The sequence below is a fragment of the Kogia breviceps genome, chromosome 5 (assembly GCF_026419965.1).
Source record: "Kogia breviceps isolate mKogBre1 chromosome 5, mKogBre1 haplotype 1, whole genome shotgun sequence".
Taxonomy (NCBI): Eukaryota; Metazoa; Chordata; class Mammalia; order Artiodactyla; family Physeteridae; genus Kogia; species Kogia breviceps.
The window spans coordinates 1,866,608-1,889,305 of NC_081314.1; positions in this window are offsets into that span (position 1 = coordinate 1,866,608).

Sequence of the window (22,698 nt, forward strand, 5' to 3'; positions counted from 1 at the left end):
TGGTCCTATTCCACCAATGTCAAAAGTGCAGAAACTTATCTATCTATCTATATATATATGGGTATTTATTTCTGTCATGTATATATGGCAGAATTTTCAATATTCAGAACACTTAATAAAAACTATAACTTAAAAAACTATAAAAATAAAATAATTAAATAGAAACTATAATATTTTTAAATCTCAAATTTTGTTTTTGACACACAGAAATTTAAGACCTTTTTTCTTGTGTCAGTTTCCTACCATTTCCCTGTCCATAAAAAGGGTTTTTATTTTTTTAAGGAAAAAAGTCTGATTAGTGACTTATCTTAAGGGCTAGAACCTAGTGCTGATAATATTTGTTTAGAAATGAAGAAAAGGAAGGATAAATACAATGTCTGAATATACCTCTTTCAATTTAATGTCAGGGTGTTGTGTGCTTCCTGTCTTGATTTAGAAAATTGTGATGAGGGCAATAAAGGCTCTTTCATAAACTAAGCTATGAATTGTTGATCTTTTGAAGGTTTTGTTCTGTTATACAGAGAACACATATATTGTAGAAGAAAAAAATTGTGAGTTTGGTGATTTGATTTCCATGTTATACTCTATGATTTGTATTTCAGTCCTCTGATGCTTGTTCCCCTTATTCATCCCAATGCATTCTGTAAGTCCCAGTGTTTATCTAAATGCCTGATCCATGTTTATTCACCTCTACCCCTTTCCCTACCATCACACTGGTACTAAAGTATACTTGCTTTGATAAGAACGTCCTGGCAATACTCACCCTTTATATCAGATACAAGTGTCAACCTTTGTTTGGCCTTGACTCTTACTCTGGCTACAATTATATGTGCAGCAACTAAAAAATATATATAAAAGTGGAACCTACCAGCCTCTTTAACTCTCCTCTCTTTAAAAATTTCTGAGTTTCCCTGGTGGTGCAGTGGTTAAGAAGCTGCCTGCCAATGCAGGGGACATGGGTTCGAGCCCTGGTCTGGGAAGATCCCACATGCCGTGGAGCAACTAAGCCGATGCACCACAACTGCTAAGTCTGCACTCTAGAGCCTGCGAGCCACAACTACTGAAGCTCATTCACCTAGACCCCGTGCTCTGCAGCAAGAGAAGCCACCGCAATGAGAAGGCCACTCACTGCAACAAAAAGTAGCCCCCGCTCACGGCAACTAGAGGAGCCCACGTGCAGCAACGAAGACCCAACGCAGCCAAAAATAAATAAATTAAATAAATAAATTTCTAAAAAAAAAATTCCTACCTCCATCTTACTGAGTTAGTAACTGACACAGTAAAATTCTGTCTAAAATATGAACAAAGAGGCTCTGAGCATGTCCCAAATTAGACGCTCCTTAAATAAATGAATATGTTTTGTGTTATATAGTTTAGCTGGTCTGGGATCTTTCTGTTTTTTGGGGCTCTGGATGATTGATGTTACTAAGTGGTTGATCTCTGGGTAAGTGGAATATTAACATGTTAGACCTTGAACATACATCTCAGGGCTCTGGAAACAATATGATTCCTAAGCCCAGTAAACAAAACAGGATGAACAAACATTCCTAGTTGTGAATCTGTTTCAAGGAGAAATATTTTACATTCAAAATATGTTAAAAAAATAAATTTCTTAACAATTCTTTGTATCAGTGTTTTGAAGTGATTTACATATCATTATAAATTCTGCTCCTAACATCGTTTCAAAACACAACTTAATGTTTAAAGAATTACTCAAAGTAAGTAGAGTATAATAGCTCAGGCATAAACCTGTCAAAATTAAAATGATAAATATTTTCTTTTATTAGAGGAAAAGTTCTGAGTTTATCTGAATGTAACGCATCTCAAACAATGGTCCTATTTAGCATGCCACTGAATTTTTATTTCCCATATTTTAGCTAGATTATCCTGTAGGTTCCAAAGGATGAGCTTAAAGGGAAATCACATTTCCTTGGTATTTCTACATGAAGAAACTTGAAAATGACTAGACTCAGAGTTTTCAATTGTAGGTCTTGGGTAAGTAAGAACATTATACACCAAAATATGTACTGGCTTATATTAAAGAAGTCTGTAAATTTCTACTAATGACCTAGAATGATGTAAGGACCAGCTACTTCACATCATCTTTTGACTAAAGCTGTTTCTTTTTTTTTTTTTTTTTTTTTTTTTTTTTTGCGGTATGCGGGCCTCTCACTGTTGTGGCCTCTCCCGTTGCGGAGCACAGGCTCCGGACGCACAGGCTCAGCGGCCATGGCTCACGGGCTTAGTTGCTCCGCGGCATGTGGGATCTTCCCGGACCGGGGCACGAACCCGTGTCTCCTGCATCGGCAGGCGGATTCTCAACCACTGCGCCACCAGGGAAGCCCTAAAGCTGTTTCTTATATGAGATGTTCTTTGTTTCTAGAATCATGATAGATTGATATTCTCCTTTCAGAGTTTGAAAAGAGATCAGTTATTAGAATGCTGCTACAGCTGAGATCTGGCAGTTGTTTTAATTTGGGAAGGAACTGGTGCTTGGAAAAAAAAATCTGTTCTTAATCTCCTTCAAAGCTGCATAAATCTAAGTCTGTGACATGAAGGAAGCCCATTTTAGTTGACACAAAGTGTCTCATATTCAGACAGGCCCGTTTTGAAATCATAGTTTTACCACTCACTAGCTTTGTTGCTTTAGGATGTTTACTTGATCTCTAAAAGTCCCAGTTTTCTACATTGTTTTGAGGATTATTACAACCTGTGTCATAGGAAAACCATGCAGGTTATGGCGCTGTAAATTGCTTTAAATAAGGAAGAAGCAAGGATGTGCCATTCCCAAGTGAATTTAGTAAACATGGTTAAGAATGACCGGTGCTGAGAGTAGTGGCTCTAAAGAACAAACGTGGTTTTGCTGGGCTCTTAAAAGCTGGCTAGTTAGACACAGTTGAGACTTAAATGGTTCCTGTTTGTGGTAACAACAAGAAACTTCACCAAGCAACTCATTTACTTCCATGTATTTCCTGGCATCCTTGCAGTTAAGTAGAGTCTTATGATTAGCTCTGGCCAGTGAAATGTTTGTTGGGTGGCCCCTGTGACTTCATGGGCTGAAGCAGTGAAAAAACTATAAAAGATTCAGGATTCTCCAGCTCCTCTTTGCCACGCCACAGTAACCAAGATTACTTCGTTTTAGATGGTACAGCTATACAATGTTAGAACCTCCATCCATTTGGGTCCCTGCCCGACAATGTGGAGTAGAGCCCCCCTCAAGCTGCGATGAACATGTAGTGTGAGCAAGAAATAAACCTTTGTTTTATTAATGCCTTGGGACTTAGGGCTTAATTAATTACCATAGCATAAAGTAGCCTATTATGATCAACACTGTGGTTTAGAGTGGCCACATTTTCAAATATCTTTTCCCTTATGAATTGCTAAATTTAATTAATAGATTCAGTTAAGAATTAGAGTTAAATGCAGTGAGATTTCCAAATCAGAAAAAAAAAAAACAACTATGGAATAGTTATTGAGGATTATGCTATATATAGCTTTCACATAATATTAACATGCTCAAGATCAGTAAAAATGAGAGATAAAATCAGGAAGGTCCAAGAGTATAGCAATGAAAAACACTAACACTGCTGAAATAGGCTGATTGCTAAAATTAATAATGGTTATATTTTGAGCTTGCATAGCATTTTGTAAAGTACACAATTCACTACTTATTTTCAGATAAAATTCTGCATCCAAGTGATATTGAACTTAGTAGGAGATATGTCCAAGAATAGCATATTGAACTGTAAGTGGACTTGAAGTTCAATTGTAAGCAGTTAAAATCCTCTTCATGGAAGCAAAAGGACCCTCAAACTATCCGTCTTATTCATAGGATAAAATCTCCATTAATACCTAAAGAAGGCTTCAAAGCAGCCCAGAAACATTAATTAACTGAGCGTCAGAACATGGCTGAGAAGTAGGAAAGAACTGCTGTAGTTTATCCCCATTTTTCAGGCCAACAAGAGGCAGTGGGTAGTAACTAATAATTAATAATAATTATTATTATTAATAATTAATTTAGTAGTAAGATGAGCGGGCTTTTGATTTCTAGATATTAGACCCAGTGGGGTCTTATAGTTGTGAGTACAAATACTTACAGCACAGAAGATGATTGCTGACTGCATCAGAGAAAACTGATCTCAAGTCCCAGCTCTACCCCATTTATTTTCAATGTGATCTTAGACAAATTTACTTCCATGTAGATGGGAATAATCATGTTTCAAAGGGTAACATAAGACTTAAATGACAATGTAGGCAAAAGGCTTAACATAGTGACTGACCCAGTGTAGGCATTTAAAACATGGAGTTTTTCATCCTTTATTTATTTACCATTTATTTTATTAAGAGAGCTAACAAGTTCACTTCTGAGGAGGCCCCCCCCCCAAAAAAAAAATCAAAACTGATGTCATTACAGCCATTATGGCACCCTCAATTGACACTACTCTGAAGGTACATGTGACTGTTTTATCTAACAAACTGCACTATTTTAGGGTCCACCAGGTTTTACCATTCTTGTGACTGACTCAAAGTCTCTGAACCAAAAGGAATCATTTCCAATTTATTGAGGATTAAGACAGACTCCTGACTTGAAAGCGACAGTGTATCTGCAAAGATGCTTTAAAAATTGGCACCACAAATGTCTTTGTACAATTTTCCTTCTTTAAAAATGTTGCATTGTGAACTAAGGATCTCCATACAAAGAATCTTCAGAAGTCCAAGTTCTTATTTGGTACACTGCTATTCTAGAGATAACAAGCTAAATAACACCCATTCATGAAGTTACATTTTCAGGACTGCTTAGTTTAGGCACAAGTCTGGGATGAGGAAGGAAAATCTTTTTTTTTTTTTTTTTTTTTAACCTAGCCATATACTGTAAGTAACTATATATTAGGTAAAATAATTTAGGGGCATTTTGTTTCAAGCTCTAGGAATGTTTGAACGTTATGTATATTGTAATCGAACTGTAATTTTTATTTGAAAGGAAATTTGTTGTTTGGGATTCTTCCTGCCTGTTTCTTTTGTCTGTTGTCCCTGTGCATATCCTTGTGAAAACTTGTTTTAGCTTTGTTTCTCCCATCCAGTTACCAACCAGGCCTGACCCTGCTTGGTTTCCGAGATCGGACGAGATGGAGTGTGTTCAGGGTGGTATGGCTGTAGACGTTTTAGCTTTGTTTCTTATAGTTTCCATGAGGGAGGTCAGATTTAAAAGCTCTTGAACATAAAATCCCACATTATAGACAAAGATCACAGCGTTATGTTAAAGAAGAGTTGTAATGTATGTCTCTTGTTTCCTTTGTGGCTCCTGTCTAATCAAACATACTCTTTGGCTGACCTCAAACTCTTCTTTCTGTCAATACACTGTAATTCTCTACTATAGCTCTTTGCTTTCTTTATAAATAGAAAGCAAAGCTCCTGCCAAACAATACAGACTATGCTGTGGTTATGAAATCTGTGGAAGTCATCTATTCAGATACTTATTTCACACATATGAAATTAAGACACCATAATTATATCCAAAGACCAGCAGCCAGTGAGGGGCAAAGCTAAAATTTGAACTGTTGATATTTTCACTTTTGGAGAAAAATATAATAGCATTTACCTACAACTGTACTATTATTAATAAGACTATATATTGTTGGAAAGATTTATTTGGTAAATTATGACATCAAAAACATAAGTTATGGTGGGGAAATAGAAGGGTAAAGCTTTTGTGTGCAACAACTTTAAGTTACTAGCATAAAACAGATTGTTATATCTATATGATGTTTTATGTAAGCAAAAATTCTTAACAAATATTAGTAAACCAAATTCAACAGTACATTAGAAGAATCACATACCATGATCAAGTGGAATTCATGCCTGGGATACAAGAATGGTTTGAAATTTGCAATAAATGTGATACACTAGATTAATAGAATAAAAGCTTAAAGTCTTATGATCATCTTAATAGGTACAGAAAATGCACCTGACTAAATTCAACATCTATTAAAGATGTTAAAACTCTTAACAAATTGGGTACAGAAGGAAAGTACCTCACCATAATGCAGGTCATATATAAGAAACCCACAACAAACATACTCAACAGTGAAAGATTGAGAGCTTTCCCACTGAGATCAAGAAGAAGACAAAGGCGCCTACTCTCACTATGCCTATTCAACATAGTCCTGGAAGTCCTAGTCAGAGCAATTAGGCAAGAAAAAGAAAGAAAAGGCATTCAAATCATAAAAAAGAAGTAAAACTCTGTTTGCAGATGATATGATCTTACATGGACAGAACCCTAAAAATTCGACAAGAAAACTATTAGAACTAATCAACAAATTCAGTAAAATTCAGAAAAAGCAGGATACAAAATTAACATTAAAAAATCAGTTGCGGGCTTCCCTGGTGGCGCAGTGGTTGAGAATCCACCTGCTGATGCAGGGGACGCGGGTTCGTGCCCCGGTCCGGGAAGATCCCACGTGCCGCGGAGCGGCTGGGCCCGTGAGCCATGGCCACTGAGCCTGCGCGTCCGGAGCCTGTGCTCTGCAATGGGAGAGACCACAACGGTGAGAGGCCTGCCTACCACATTAAAAAAAAAAAAAAAAAAATCAGTTGCATTTCTATAAGCTAAAAAGGACTTATCTGAAAAAGAAAGAAAAGATTCCTATCTACAATAGCATCAGAAATATAAAATACTTAGGAATAAATTTAATCCAGGAGGTGAAAGTTCTGTATATAAAAATTACAAGACATTTATGAAAGAAACTGAAGAAGATAGAAATAAATGGAAAGCTATCTCATGTTCATGGATCAGAAGAATTTATATTGTTAAAATGTCCAAAGCAATCTACAGATTCAATGCAATCCCTATAAAAATTCCAATGACATTTATTTTTATAGAAATAGAAAAAGCAATCCTAAAATTAATATGTAATCACAAAAGACCCCATATAGCCAAAGCAATCCTGAAAAGTACAGTGGAGCCACGAGTAACGCAGGGGGTTAATCCACATTTGACTTACAATTGGCCCTCCTTAGCTGAGGTTCCTCTGCATATGTGGATTCAACCAAACATGGACCATGTAGTACTGTAGCATTTACTATTGAAAAATATCTTCATATAAGTGGACCTGCATGGTTCAGATCTGTGTTGTTCAAGGGTCAACTGTACAAAGCTGGAGACATCACAATTTCTGATTTCAAACTTTTTTTAAAGCTACGGTAACCAAATCAGTATGGTAGTGGCATAAAAATAGACATATAGACCTGTGGAACTGAATAAAGATGCCAGAATTAAACCCATACATATATGGTCAACTGATATTTGACAAGGGAGCCAAGAACACTCAATAGGGAGAGGACAGTGTCTCCAATAAATGGTGGTGGACAACTACATTCAGAAGAATGAAACTGGATCCCCATCTTCACCACTCACAAAAATGAACTTGAAATAAATGAAAGACTTAAGTGTGAGATCTGAAACTGCAAAACTCCTAAAAGAAAACAAGGGGAAAATTTCCTTGACATTGATCTTGGCAAAACTTTTTGGATATGACACCACGAGTGCAAGAAATGAGCAAAAATAAACAAATTGAACTATATAATATTAAAAAGCTTCTGCACAGCAAAAGAAACAGTCAGCAAAATAAAAGGGCAACATACAGAATGGAAAACAAAATTGCAGCCATCTATCTGATAAGGGGTTAATATCCAAAATGTATAAATAACTCATACAACTCAATACCAAACAAAACAATCTGATTTTAAAATGGTCAAATGACCTGAGTAGACATTTTCCCAAAGAAGACATCTAGATGGCTAACAGGTGTATGAAAAGATGCTTGACATCACCAATCATCAGGGAAATGCAAATAAAAACTACAATGACATATCACCTCACTCCTGTTAGAATAGCTATTAACAAAAAGACAAGAGAGAACAAGCATTGGCAAGGCTGTGGAGAAAGAAGAACACTTGTGCAACTGTGGGCAAGTAATTTTGTACAGCCACTATGGAAAACATCATGGAGGTTTCTCATAATATTGAAAATAGAACTACAATATGATCGATCTAACAATTCTACTTCTAGGTATGTATCTGAAGGAAATGGAAACACTATCACAAAGGATATCTGCACCCCCATGTTCATAGCAGCATTATTCACAATAGCCAAGACACGGAAACAAGCTAGGTATCCATCAACACACGGATAAAGAAAATGTGATCACACACACACACACACACACACACACACACACACTGGAATAGCATTCAACTAACAAGGAAGAAATTCTGCCTTTTGCGACAGCATGGATGGACCTTGAGGGCATTACGATAAGCGAAATAAGTCAGATAGAGAAAGTCAAATACTGTATATTTTTACTTGTATGTAGAATCTAAAAAAGCTGAATTCACGGACATAGAGGGTTGCTAGGAGCTGGGAATTGGAGGGGACAGGGGAGAGGAAATGAAGAGATGTCAGTCAAAAGGTACAAACTCCCAGCTATAAGATGAAAAAGTTCTGAGGTTCTAATATAGAGTACGGTGAATATAATTAACAATACTGTATTATATACTTGAAAATTGTTGAGTGTAGGTTTTAAAAGTTAACACCACCGAAAAACAAAAAAGGTAATTATGTGTTGGGATGAATGGGGTTAACTAACTTTATGGTGTTACTCATTTTGCAATATATACATGTATCAAATCATCACCTTGTACATCTAAACTTAAATATAAGTGAATAGTATCTCAAAAAACCTAGAGGAGAAAAAAGGAGACTTGATTGGTTGGGAATGATCATTAAGCACTCAAATGTGCTGAATAGGTAGTAAATGCGACATTGGGTGTCTCTCACATTTAGTGTACTTTGCCTTACACGCAGGCTGTGGTTAGGAATACCAAAGAAAGGGGATGGTAAATACTGCATGCTCTTACGTAATGTCATTTAACATTCAGGAAGATCCTTGATCTTGTATACTTTCAGTTGTACTTAGCAGAAGATTCAGTATTGGGCAAAGTCAACAGCAATGGTTTATACAGTATAGTATGGGTCAAACTGATAACAAGAAGATTTCTAATCTGTTTCATGTAAAATTTTGCGTGCAATTAGCTAAGCACAAAAAAGTGTCTTGGGCTTCCCTGGTGGCGCAGTGGTTGAGAATCCGCCTGCCGATGCAGGAGACACGGGTTCGTGCCCCGGTCCGGGAAGATCCCACATGCCGCGGAGCAACTAAGCCCGTGAGCCATGGCCGCTGAGCCTGTGCGTCCGGAGCCTGTGCTCCGCAACGGGAGAGGCCACAACAGTGAGAGGCCCGCATACCGCAAAAAAAAAAAAAAAAGTGTCTTGTTCAACCAGCTGCTTCCATATCCTTCTTACCTCCCAAGAAAAACTGCTTGAATATTCAAAGTCTCAAGACTGAATGCATCTTGAAGAGTTTGTGTCCAACGTTTGGCAAATTTTATGAAACACTAATTTGGAGAGAAGTCCCTAATTAGTCCTCAGATCCCAACGCTGCTTGCAGTTCCAGTGTTCTGATACGCAAAGCCAAACTGACAAAGTAAAATTTTGGACATTTGGGAAATGTTCCTGACAGGAGACAATCTTCTTACTTGAAAGTGGTACTGAATCTATATTTATTACATGAAATAACATGAAATGTTAATGTCACTTTTTATAATAGGTTGTAAAGATAAATAAACAACACTTGGTTTGTATTTTAAAATATATGAAAAGCCTCTCTCACTCAAATAAAATATTTCCCAATGTTAAACAAAAAAAATCGGATATTCATTAGTGATAAAGCAAGCTACATAAATGAATTCAATGTTGGCAGTGGAAGGCTTTCTTTAAATCTGATAATGTACTGTGACTATCTCAAACAGAAATAGTACCTATAGCAAAATATTCCTTTTCCTGCGCTGAGGACATTTTTGTAATAAAGTATGTTTCTTCACTGTCTTTTCACTTCCATTTACCACTCTAACCAACATAATCAGGAAACATTTTTATATAACTTTAAAATGTCAGGTAAACAGATAAATGTAAAGTCAATTATGTCTCTTAGATTATGCTCGGTTTATCAATTGCAAATCAAGCTTCTGAGTTCTAGTAAACATTATCACTTCTCTGCCTTATTTGCTGTGGTTCTACGGCGCAGCTAGGAATCTGGCATGTTTATTGCAGTTAAGCCGTTACTTCAGACGCAGCTCCAGGAAATGTGACTTTTTCTTGTTTCCTTTGTGTCCCAAGATTTTTATTTGGGCCGCTTAGGGACTGAAGTCTTAACTATTTCCAGTAATAACCGATGTATTTGCTCTGAGCCTCAGTTCCAAAACCTGGGTCCCCTACTCTTTTTGTCAACCCTTGGGACCGCCCTGTCCCCTCGCTGCCATTCATCTACTCTCGCTTCCCGCCCAGAGGATCTGCGCACGCGCGGTTTTGTGCAGCGCGACGCTCGCTCTTTCTGCGCAGGTCAAGCGCTTAATGCCGGCTTCCCGCCCAGAGGTTCTGCGCACGCGCGGTTTTGTGCAGCGCGACGCTCTCTCTTTCTGCGCAGGTCAACCGCTTAATGCTGGCTTCCCGCCTAGAGGTTCTGCGCACGCGCGATTTTGTGCAGCGCGACGCTCGCCCTTTCTGCGCAGGTCAACCGCTTAATGCCGGCTTCCCGCCCAGAGGTTCTGCGCACGCGCGGTTTTGTGCAGCGCGACGCTCGCTCTTTCTTTACAGGTCAACCTCTCAACCCTCTGCTCCGCAGTGAACTGCGCAAAGGTTTTGGCACGGTGAGATTTCTGATGTGTGAACCGCTGATTTTCGACAGTGAACTCTATGCTGGATATGAAGTGATCCATTACTCTCTTTTTACTATTTCCAAGGAGGATTAAGAAAAGGTAGGACTCGCAAGCTTTTTAGAACGGGCACCACCTCGCCCTCCAGTGTACCCGATGTAGGTGGGGCAGGATGGGGAAGGTCCCCTCCGTAGGCATGTCCTCCTATCCTCGTCCGTGAGAGAAAGATCCCTTTCTCTCCCATACCCATAAACTGCCCCTATCCCACACCCCCAGTGTCAAGCAAATATGTAGATATTACACTGCTCCTGCACTGTTTGATAAAAAAGGGTTCCTTTTCTTATTATGAAATATTTTATGCAGATATGATGGCCAGTGTGGGAGGTATAATAAATCACAGTGAGGTGACCACCTGTCTGTACACACTGCTTTTTATAATAAATATTTCATTATCTGGTAATAAAATGCATACCAAACTTACCTACGCACAATTTTAAAAGATGAATGTAATGAAATAACGGTAATATAAAGAGAAATAGAAAGAAAGCAGAATAGAGTAAAATAAAATGTATTTCAATCTGTAAATGTTTGGACACATGTACGCTAGAGATCTCATGGAGCAGTTACATGTCTTACATGCTTACAATGAATCTGTTTTGATATAGGATATATAAGATCAAGATCCATTCCATATGGGAACAGAGTCAAGGATGGACACTCGAATTAAATAAATAAATCAAGCCTAAAGTTTGGGTGAGTAATTACGGACCGAACTTACTAGTATAATGGATAGGAAAAGCCAAAAAAACATGCAGGGATAACAGGCCGAGGCAAATTACGGACTGCTCAAGTGGAGAAAATGAGGTCAACCTCATCTCTCAAGTGACCTTCAGAGCTGTATTTGGAACTGTAGTGTTAAAATTATTTGCTTTGTTATAGCCGGGGATGCTGCCATAAAGAGCACTATATCCCGAAACCCTTCTCAATTACAAACGTAGCTGGAAATGCTAGAATATATTGAGTGAGAAGTGCATAATAAAACATTGAATAGTTTCAAGATGATGTCTTGATTCTGTTTAAGCTTCCCTCTGGATAAGGTCTGTTACATTACTGAGCTTTTAGAGTAATTTCTTGTAAAAAATGTCTTAGTATTATCACATATTAAAATACTTCCAATTTATATTTGTAAGAGTTTAATTCAGCAAGACATTCAGAAGTCCAGTACACTGCACTCCTAATCGTGAGTTTCTGCAGTGCCCCAAAATGGGGCACCCATGTTAAGAACTCTGAAGTCCCTGGTGTTCCTTTCCCCATCACACACCCCTGCATCTCTGTGACCCTGGATTTTGCATTTGTAATTCCCTTGGTTTTCATTCAGTTTTAATATGCATGCATCATTCCTAAGCATATAATTAGTTTGGGATAGTTATGAAATTTATATATATGTAGTATACTGCAGATTATTTTCTCACATCTTGCTTTATGTAACATGTCATGTTACATAATCCACGTTGATGCATGCTGCTGCAGTTAATTCATTTTGAATGGCAGTGTTCTGTGGAATGAATGTAACGTGTACTTATTCTCTGTTCAATGGGTATTTGGGTTTTTCTTGGTTTTGTTTTTCGATGTTATGAAAATATTGCTATTAACATTCTTTTACATGTCTTCTCATGCCCATACGTGAGAGTATCTCTAGGGTCATAGGTAGGAATAAAATGAATAGGTTTTGGAGTAGGCTCATGTCTAACTTAGAAGGTAATGCCAAGTGATTTTTTTCAAAGTGATTGTACTAATTTACAGTCTCACCAGACGTTTATATGTGTTCCTGTTGCTGTACATCTCACCAGCACTTGGTATTACAAGACTTTTATTTTTGATAATATATGGGTGTGAAATGGTACCTTGTAGTTTCAGTATTCATTTTACCAAGTACTAATGATATTGTCTTTTAAAATGAATATCAGCTATTTGAGTTTTGCCCTTTTGTGAAAGGCTTGTTTATGTCTTTTGCTTATTTTTCTGTTGGATTTCTTACAGCTTTTGAGTTCTATGTATGTTCTGAATATGCATCCTTTGTCGTCTATGTGTTGTAAATACCTTCTCCCAGTGTTTGGCTTATCTTTTCATTTACTTAGTGATGTCTTTTGATGGGCAGTAATTCCAATTTTATCTAGTAAGGTAGTTCAAACTTTAAAAAAATTATTATAATGTTTGGGTCTTGTTTAAGAAATCATTCCCTTCTGCAAGGTGATAAATTATTCTTCCAATTTTTATTATAGTTTCAATCTTTTGGCTTTCCTATTTAAATTATGAACTCTTCAAGAATTGGTTTTTATGCAGTTATAAAGTAATCAATTGTCCCCTCAACATTTACTGAATATCATTCTTTCCTCTCTGATGTGCAGTTCATCACTGTCATATTAAGATATTACATATGAGTATATCTGTGTTTCCGCTTTCTATTCAACTGCGTTAGTCTGTAGTAGCTCTGTAGCAGTGACACACATTTTAAATACTAGAGCTTTTTAATATACCTTGACATTTCTAAGTTTCTTAAATACTCTGCTTGAGAAGTATGTTAGCGAATTTTGGACCTTTGCTCTTCTCTATGCATTTTAGAATCCCTTTATCAAGTTCCATGCTAATATATCTTTGTTTATAGAAGTTCTATTTGGCTCTTTTTCAGATTTGTTCAGTCAAATCTGATGGTCTCTTGTTCCTAATTCAAACTGAGAATTATTTCTTTTATCTCTTTAAATATATTAAACATTTCTATTTTTTCGGTTGATATCAATATCTAAAGTCTCTGTAGATCTGATTCTTTGTTTCCACGGATTCACCGTGTTCATGTTCCTTTTTTTCCTTACTGTATTTTGCGTAGATCTGAGATGGGCCACAGCCTGGTCTCAGGACAAAGTTGGAGAAGCAAGATGTACTGATTCTCTACAACTTCTCAGTTCCTGGGCTTGGATTTCAATGTGTGTTTTGTTTTGGATATTTGTTCTGGATATTCTTTGTTCAAATTTCAATGTGCTGATATAACTTCAAAATTATACACTATTAGATATTTTGTTTTTCTCTTCTTTACTGTGAAATAGTACAAAGTAGTGATTAAGACTCTATTATCATACCATCTGAATTCAGATCTGGACTTTACCAATTACTAGCTCTGCAAAATAAAATTTACCTATATGAGCCCAAGTTTCTCACATTATGTTAGTATAAATATGGTTCAGTGGTATATTGAGCTATTGGTAGTAATGAATGAGCAAATGCATGTGAAGAATGAATAGTGCCTAGTACATAGTAATAGCTCAATAAATATTCATTATCATTAGTTCTGTTGTTCCTCCTTTAAGTCCAGCACTGAATCTTTCATATACTTGATATCAATAAGGAAGTGGATTGATTGACAGGCACTGAATATCTGACTGTTGGACTACTTACTAGTGGCTGTGAATCCACTTCAGAAAGTGAAAATGAAGTACTGGCGTGGGGAATGTGCAGTATACACTGTACAGACAAAAGAGGGCTACCTGTAGGCAGCACAGTTATATACACTTGAGTGTGGTGGCTGTCTCAGGGAGGTCCTGCCCACATGATGGTGCTTTTCTCCTGCATTCCCAGGTGGTCTGAAGTATCAGGGAAGTGTAGAATGCAGCAGGGAGAAAGAATCATTTGGTCCTCGGTCCTCTGGAAAGTACATATGTTGTTACAGTTATTTCTCCTGGGTATTGCTCTTAAATTCAATCTCAAAAGAACATATGAATCATCTTAGTCATCTTTTCCTACTTTTACATCCACAGAGATAAATTTACTCAAAGCATTTCCAGTGATTGATCCGGAAAGGAGTCTTTTGGAAATGTGAGCACATAGATAAACAAACCCTAGTCTTAAGTTATATTGTTTAGAAGAATGAGAGATAGTGTGTGTGATTTAAGAAATGTGCAATGAAGAAATGCCCATTTTTTTCTTACCCTAAATTTAAACAGTTTAGATCAAGTTACACTTGAAATTGTGATTTTAAAAAATCTTTTTCGTTTCTAAAAGAATCTTTTTCCTGGTATTTCCTTTCTTTTGGTTCTCCAGGAGCTACTTGCCATGTCACTACTCATTTCCTATAGTGTTTTGAAACTATAGGTCCTCACTAAAGCAAAAGGGATTTCATGGCTCCCATTTTCTTTTTCACATCTTTATTGGAGTGTAATTGCTTTACAATGGTGTGTTAGTTTCTGCTGTATAACAAAGTGAATCAGCTATACATATACATATATCCCCATATGTCCTCCCTCTTGCATCTCCCTCCCATCCGCCCTATCCCACCCCTCTAGGTGGTCACAAAGCACCGAGCTGATCTCCCTGTGCTATGTAGCTGCTTCGCACTAGCTATCTATTTTACGTTTGGTAGTGTATACATGTCCATGCCACTCTCTCACTTTGTCCCAGCTTACCCTTCCCCCTCCTCATGTCAAGTCCATTCTCTACATCTTCCTCTTTATTCCTGTCCTGCCCCTAGGTTCTTCAGAATCACATTTTTTTTTTAGATTCCATATATATGTGTTAGCATATGGTATTTGGTTTTCTCTTTTTGACTTACTTCACTCTGTATGACAGATTCTGGGTCCATCCACCTTGCTAAAAATAACTCAATTTCATTTCTTTTTATGGCTGAGTAATATTCCATTGTATGTATGTGCCACATCTTCTTTATCCATTCATCTGTCAGTGGACACTTTGGTTGCTTTCATGTCCTGGCTATTGTAAATAGAGTTGCAGTGGACATTGTGGTACATGACTCTTTTTGAATTATGGTTTTCTCAGGGTATATGCCCAGGAGTGGGATTGCTGGGTCATATGGTAGTTCTATTTTTAGTTTTTTAAGGAACCTCCATACTGTTCTCCATAGTGGCTGAATCAATTTACATTCCCACCAGCAGTGCAAGAGGGTTCCCTTTTTTCCACACCCTCTCCAGCATTTATTGTTTGTAGATAGTTTGATGATGGCCATTCTGACTGGTGTGAGGTGATACCTTACTGTAGTTTTGATTTGCATTTGTCTAATGATTAGTAATGTTGAGCATCCTTTCATGTATTTGTTGGCAATCTGTATATCTTCTTGGGAGAAATGTCTATTTAGGTCTTCTGCCCATTTTTGGATGGTTGTTTGTTTTTTTGATATTGAGCTGCATGAGCTGCTTGTAAATTTTAGAGATTAATCCTTTGTCAGTTTCGTCATTTGCAAATATTTTCTCCCATTCTGAGGGCTGTCTTTTCGTCTTGTTTATGGTTTTCTTTGTTGTGCAAAAGCTTTTAACTTTCATTAGGTCCCATTTGTTTATTTTTATTTTTATTTCCATTTCTCTAGGAGGTGGGTCGAAAAGGACCTTGCTGTGATGTATGTCATAGAGTGTTCTGCCTATGTTTTCCTCTAAGAGTTTTATAGTGTCTGGCCTTCCATGTAGGTCTTTAATCCATTTTGAGTTTATTTTTGTGTATGGTGTTAGGGAGTGTTCTAATTTCATTCTTTTACATGTAGCTGTCCAGTTTTCCCAGCACCACTTATTGAAGAGGCTGTCTTTTCTCCATTGTGTATTCTTGTCTCCTATGTTGATTCTTCCAATCCAAGAACATGGTATATCTCCCCATCTGTTTGTATCATCTTTAATTTCTTTCATCAGTGTCTTATAGTTTTCTGCATATAGGTCTTTTGTCTCCTTAGGTAGGTTTATTTCTAGGTATTTTATTTTTTTTTGTTGCAGTAGTAAATGGGAGTGTTTCCTTAATTTCTCTTTCAGATTTTTCATCATTAGTGTATAGGAATGCAAGAGATTTCTGTGCATTAATTTTGTATCCTGCTACTTTTCCAGATTCATTGATTAGCTCTAGTAGTTTTCTGGTAGCATCTTTAGGATTCTCTATGTATAGGATCATGTCATCTGCAAACAGTGACAGCTTTACTTCTTTTCTGAGTTGGATTCCTTTTTTTCTTTTTCTTCTCTGATTGATATGGCTAAAACTTCCAAACTATATCGAATAATAGTGGTGAGAGTGGACAGCCTTGTCTTGTTCCTGATCTTAGAGGAAATGATTTCAGTTTTTCACCACTGCAAATGATGTTGGCTGTGGGTTTGTCATATATGGCCTTTATTATGTTGGGGTAGGTTCCCTCTATACCTACTTTCCAGAGGGTTTTTATCATAAATGGATGTTGAATTTTGTCAAAAGCTTTTTCTGCATCTATTGAGATGATCATATGGTTTTTCTCCGTCAACTTGTCAATATGATTTATCACATTGATTGATTTGCATATATTGAAGAATCCTTGCATTCCTGGGATAAACCCCACTGGATCATGGTGTATGATCCTTTTAATGTGCTGTTGGTTTCTGTTTGCTAGTATTTTGTTGAGGATTTTTTCATCTATGTCCATCTGTGATACTGGCCTGTAGTTTTCTTTTTTTATGACATCTTTGTCTGGTGTTGGCATCAGGGTGATGGTGGCTTTGTAGGATGAGTTTGGGAGTGTTCCTCCGTCTGCTGTATTTTGGAAGAGTTTGAGAAGGATAGGTGGTAGCTCTTCTCTAAATGTTTGGTAGAATTTGCCTGTGAAGCCATCTGGTCCTGGGCTTTTGTTTGTTGCAAGAATATTAATCACAGTCTCAGTTTCAGTGATAGCTCCCATTTTCCTTCAGCACTCAGCTCAACTGGTAATTTTCTTCAGGTTTATCGTATACTACTACTGTTAAAGTATCCATTAACACATTGAATCAGGCCTCTTGGTATAAAATTATTATGAATCTACTAATTAGACATTTAGCATATTAAATGACTTTTACTTAGTTTTATTCCTATTAATGACTCAGTTTATTATACCTGAACAATTTAAAAATCCTTTTTTAAAAAAGTGTCTGCAGTTTCTTAAAAATCTACTTAAATTTCCAATGTTTAAGAATACTGTTCTGGTTCATCCTTAACTTATACGTGTCACACACATTGCAAAGACATTTGCAAGATAAGATTTTTCTAGAGATATTTTGTTTGTGAAAACAGCATTAGAGAAGGCTAATTTTGGAGTAGTAAATTGCCAAATATTGTGTGCCAGAGTCAGTGTCTCACTTTCTCCCCCATTAATTTGACTGGTTTGATTGTGCTGATGTATTCCTATCCCCTCAAGTAGTGGGAAAAGTCTTTTGAGTTCTTCTCCCAGGACAAAGACTGAATTTGAGATTTATATCTGAGTCTGGGCTTAAATTCCAAGAGGGCTAGAACCTAGTGATGAAGGGGTGGCATCCTGAAACTCACTTCTCTGTTAAAAACTTCTTAAATCTGAAGGAAGAAACAAATGACTTTTAAAGGAACTTTATACATACATACATACATATATATATATATATATATATATATATATATATATATATATATACACACACACATATATGTATTTTTTTTCTTTTTTTTGGCTGCGTTCAGTCTTCATTGCTGTGCACGGGCTTTCTCTAGTTGTGGCGAGCAGGGGCTACTCTTCATTGCAGTGTGCAGGCTTCTCATTGCAGTGGCTTCTCTTGTTGCAGAGCTTGGGCTCTAGGTGCACAGGCTTCAGTAGTTGCAGCATGTGGGCTCAGTAGTTGTGGCATGTGGGCCCTAGAGCATGTGGGCTTCAGCACTTGTGGCACGCACGTGGGCTCAGTAGTTGCAGCGTGCAGGCTCTAGAGCGCAGGCTCAGTAGTCGTGGCTAATGGGCTTAGTAGCTCCATGGCATGTGGGATCTTACCAGGGAAGTCCCAATAATGATATACTTTGATTGAATTTTTAAAACTGCATTGATTTTCAATCACAGGAGAGCTTACCCTTCATTTAAATTAATCATTTTTGTTAAATGATGACTAAATATGTTGTTCTTATTAAAATAAATATTTGCATAATGGGTTAGTCTTGAAAGTGAGAAAAGACTGAGAAAATAGACTGGCAATAGGACACAGAAATGTATTAGAGTGATTCTGTAATTGATCACAGTGTATTCTTTTTTTTTTCTTCTTTTTTTTTTTTTTTTTTTGCGGTACGCGGGCCTCTCACTGCTGTGGCCTCTCCCGCTGCGGAGCACAGGCTCCGGACGCGCAGGCGCAGCGGCCACGGCTCACGGGCCCAGCCACTCCGCGGCATGTGGGATCTTCCCGGACCGGGGCACGAACCCGCGTCCCCCGCATCGGCAGGCGGACTCTCAACCACTGCGCCACCAGGGAAGCCCAATCACAGTGTATTCTAGTGACCTCTCTGCGGTGTTGCCTACAGTTTTCTTGCCATACTTAGGTTGGAACTTTTCTAAGATCATTCACGTTTATCCATTGTCAGCTCATGACTCTGACTCATCCCTCCTGCAATCTACCTACGGACTCACCTATACAAAGAGGATGCCATTGTAATGATTTTTCCCAGGTACCCCAGTGTGGTCAAGTAGTATATTTAAACATTGACTGCAATCTGCAGTAAGAAAGACATTTTATTTCACAACGGCATATCCACATATATATGTACTCATCTACTGCAACTGAAACAGGATGTCAAGAAACAGTGGACACTTTTACTACTTAAAAATTTCGAGGGCTTCCCTGGTGACGCAGTGGTTGAGAATCTGCCTGCCAATGCAGGGGACCTGGGTTCGAGCCCTGGTCTGGGAAGATCACACATGCCGCGAAGCAACGGGGCCCGTGAGCCACAACTACTGAGGCTGCGCGTCTGGAGCTTGGGCTCTACAACAAGAGAGGCCATGACAATGAGAGGCCCGTGTACCGCGATGAAGAGTGGCCCCCACTCACCACAACTAGAGAAAGCCCTGGCACAGAAACAAAGACCCAACACAGCTAAAAATAAATAAATACATTTATTTAAAAAAAATTAGAGATATTTGTATTTAATAAAAAATGTAAGTTGGGACACAGTAACTTAATTTAATGATCCATAGTTTGAAAAATACTATTCTAAAAGATGGCTACATAAGAAAAATATACATGTAAGTACTATTTTTTACCTTTCTTAATTAATGAAAACATATATTGTTACCAATCAGAGCATAGGATAGTCAGTTTTTCCACACTAAGGTGATAAATCTCATCCCCAAACAAAGAAAGCTCTCATTTTCATTTCTGTTATGCTCTGTGGAATAAGAAAGTCATCCTGTTGACCCAATACTTTCTCTCCAGACTCCAGGTTTGAACTATTTTCCTATAGGTTGTGGGTGAAGTATCTCTTGGGTCTTTTTATAGTTGGAAAAAATACATTCACTCGACATTTATAGTTTACTTATTGCTTTATAGGCCTTGTGTGAAAATTTTCTGCATTCAGCTACAAGGCACACAAGGAGAAATAGAAGTCTGCAGAGGAAAAGTCATAAAGAAAAAGATAAGCTCCTTACACTTATACTGTGTATATCAGCTTTTTTTGGTTGTAATGAAGAAGAAAATACAAATCCGTCTCCTGTGTGTTTTTGAAAGCTAAATCGCTGATGATTTGACAATGCTGCAGGAGCTATTACCAGCCAGTCAGACTCAGTTATTGGCTGTTTCATTCAAGTTTTGCTATTTCATGAGATGAAATCGACCCCAGGGACAGGAAGTGCTTTTCACAGTTAGGTCACTGGGCTGGCGAAAAGAGCATGAGACCTTTGTATAACTTCCCCTCTCATGGCTCATCCAAGTGTGCTTAGAATTCAAGGCAGGGGTTCTCTCTCACTTTTCTCCTTTTTGGTTTTTAACTTTTTCAGCACAAAAGAAAAAAATAGTATGTTTAAATGCCGAAGAGATGAAAAGCTTAAAACCAAAGTTATATTAGGTAAGTTCGTACAGCATCATGGCTCTGTACCATTTTGAATGAAAATCAGAGCAAAAGATTTAGAAATTTACCCTTGACCAGAAGTGAGAAGGGAAAGAAGCGATGTGACCCAGAGTCTTTAACTATTCAAGTCCCCAGTAACAACCAGCATCAGCTCTTCCATTGTTATACCTAGGATCGATTTGTCTGAAGACATTCAATTTTGAGAGTGGAAATAAAGATAATAAGAATAATATTTAAACTTTACTGAAGTAGCTTGCAAATTATGAACAGCATTTGGTTAGGAACCAGAATACCCAGGAATTTTGCAGGGTATTATACAAATGGATTTTCTTTTTTTTGGACTTTCTTGCAAAGATACCACTTAAGGTAGACATAATTTTTATTGACCTCGTTCTGTTCATCTTGGGACTGTGCGATAACTATCATGTAATATTTGAAATACAGACAATTTTCCTTTCACTGTAATGGAAGTTTTCAGAGTTTCAGAATTGACTCTAAATTTATACATTTTCAAGAAAATAGGAGCATTCAGTGTTTCAAGAAAATAGGAGCATTCAGTGTTTCAATTTGATAAAGCTTGTCATAAAATGGAATGTCCTTTCTTATAAATGAGAAGACAGTGCAAACATGAAAAAAAACCACAGTAATCCTTTCTGAGCCATTGCAGATTTATCTTCCTGATTTAAATAAGTAGCATAAATCCCCATCACTTTACCTGGAGCTTTCATCGCAGACTCTTCAGGCTGAATCTTCTGGCACTCTGTACCGTGATGGGACTCAACCTTGACATCAGAGATCTGCTTAAACCTTAAGCCCAGATAATTCCACATTACCGCCACTATTTAATTAGTACTCCTCTGCTATCTTCTGTTCTCTCCCATATACTAGCAACCTCTTGAGACTCTTTTTTTTTTTTTTTTTCGGGCCTCTCACTGCTGTGGCCTCTCCCGTTGTGGAGCACAGGCTCCGGACGCGCAGGCTCAGCGGCCACGGCTCACGGGCCCAGCCGCTCCGCGGCACGTGGGATCTTCCCGGACCGGGACACGAACCCGCATCCCCTGCATCGGCAGGCGGACTCTCAACCACTGAGCCACCAGGGAAGCCCTTGAGATTTTGCTTCATCCACCTGCTCACTACTTACTCCCTTCTTTACCAAACCTTTCAGCTCTAGCTTCTGCAACCCCTATAGAACACTAAAAGTACCCTAGTTACTAAACCTTTCCACACAATACGATTTTAATTTTTGTTGCCCTAGGTAAACCCTGTCCTTCCTTGTGAATACAAGTGCACCTGGAGCGCTTCAGGTAGAAGTATTCATTCTCTCAATACATCATGTGTGGTGGGTTGAATGATGCCCCCCACACGACCCCCTGAAGATGTTACTCTACATGGTAAAAGAGACTTTGAAGATGTATTAAGTTATGGATCTGGAGCTGGAGATATAATCTTAGATTATCTGGGTGGGTCTCATATAACTACAGGGGTCCTTATAAGAGGGGGCAGGAAGGTAAGTGTCAGAGACAAAGAAGTTATAAGAAATGAAGCAGAGATGAGGGAGGAGAGAAGATGCTATGCTTTTGGCTTTTAATATAGAGGAAAGGGCCATGAGTCAAGAAATGCTGGTGGTCTCTACAAACTAGAAAGAGCAAGGGAACAGGTTCCTCCTAGATTTTTGAGAAAAATTACAGGCCTGCCAACATCTTGATTTGAGCCCAGTGAAACTGATTTCAAATGTCGGACTTCAAGAACTGCAAGCGTGTTGTGTTATGCCACTAAATTTCTGTGTTTTGTTAGAGCATCGGTAGGAAACTAAAACACCATCATTCATCAACTGCTGTGGCAAAAAAGCTCCCCCTATGAGGTTTGTGACTTCTATTTATAAATCCTTAAAATCCCAATTTCTTGTCACAGTTATGGAAGACGCTGACACCTTGCTCTTCTCCATCTCTTGCTCTCCCATCCTCCCAGAAGTCCACCATCTTTGTTCTGCTCTGGACTTTGTCTCCAAGAACTACCATTTTACTTCTCTTGCCTAACTTCAGTATTCATTCAGGAAGCCGTGCTTGATCACCTAACCCCTCTTAATTCCCTTGGGTCCTC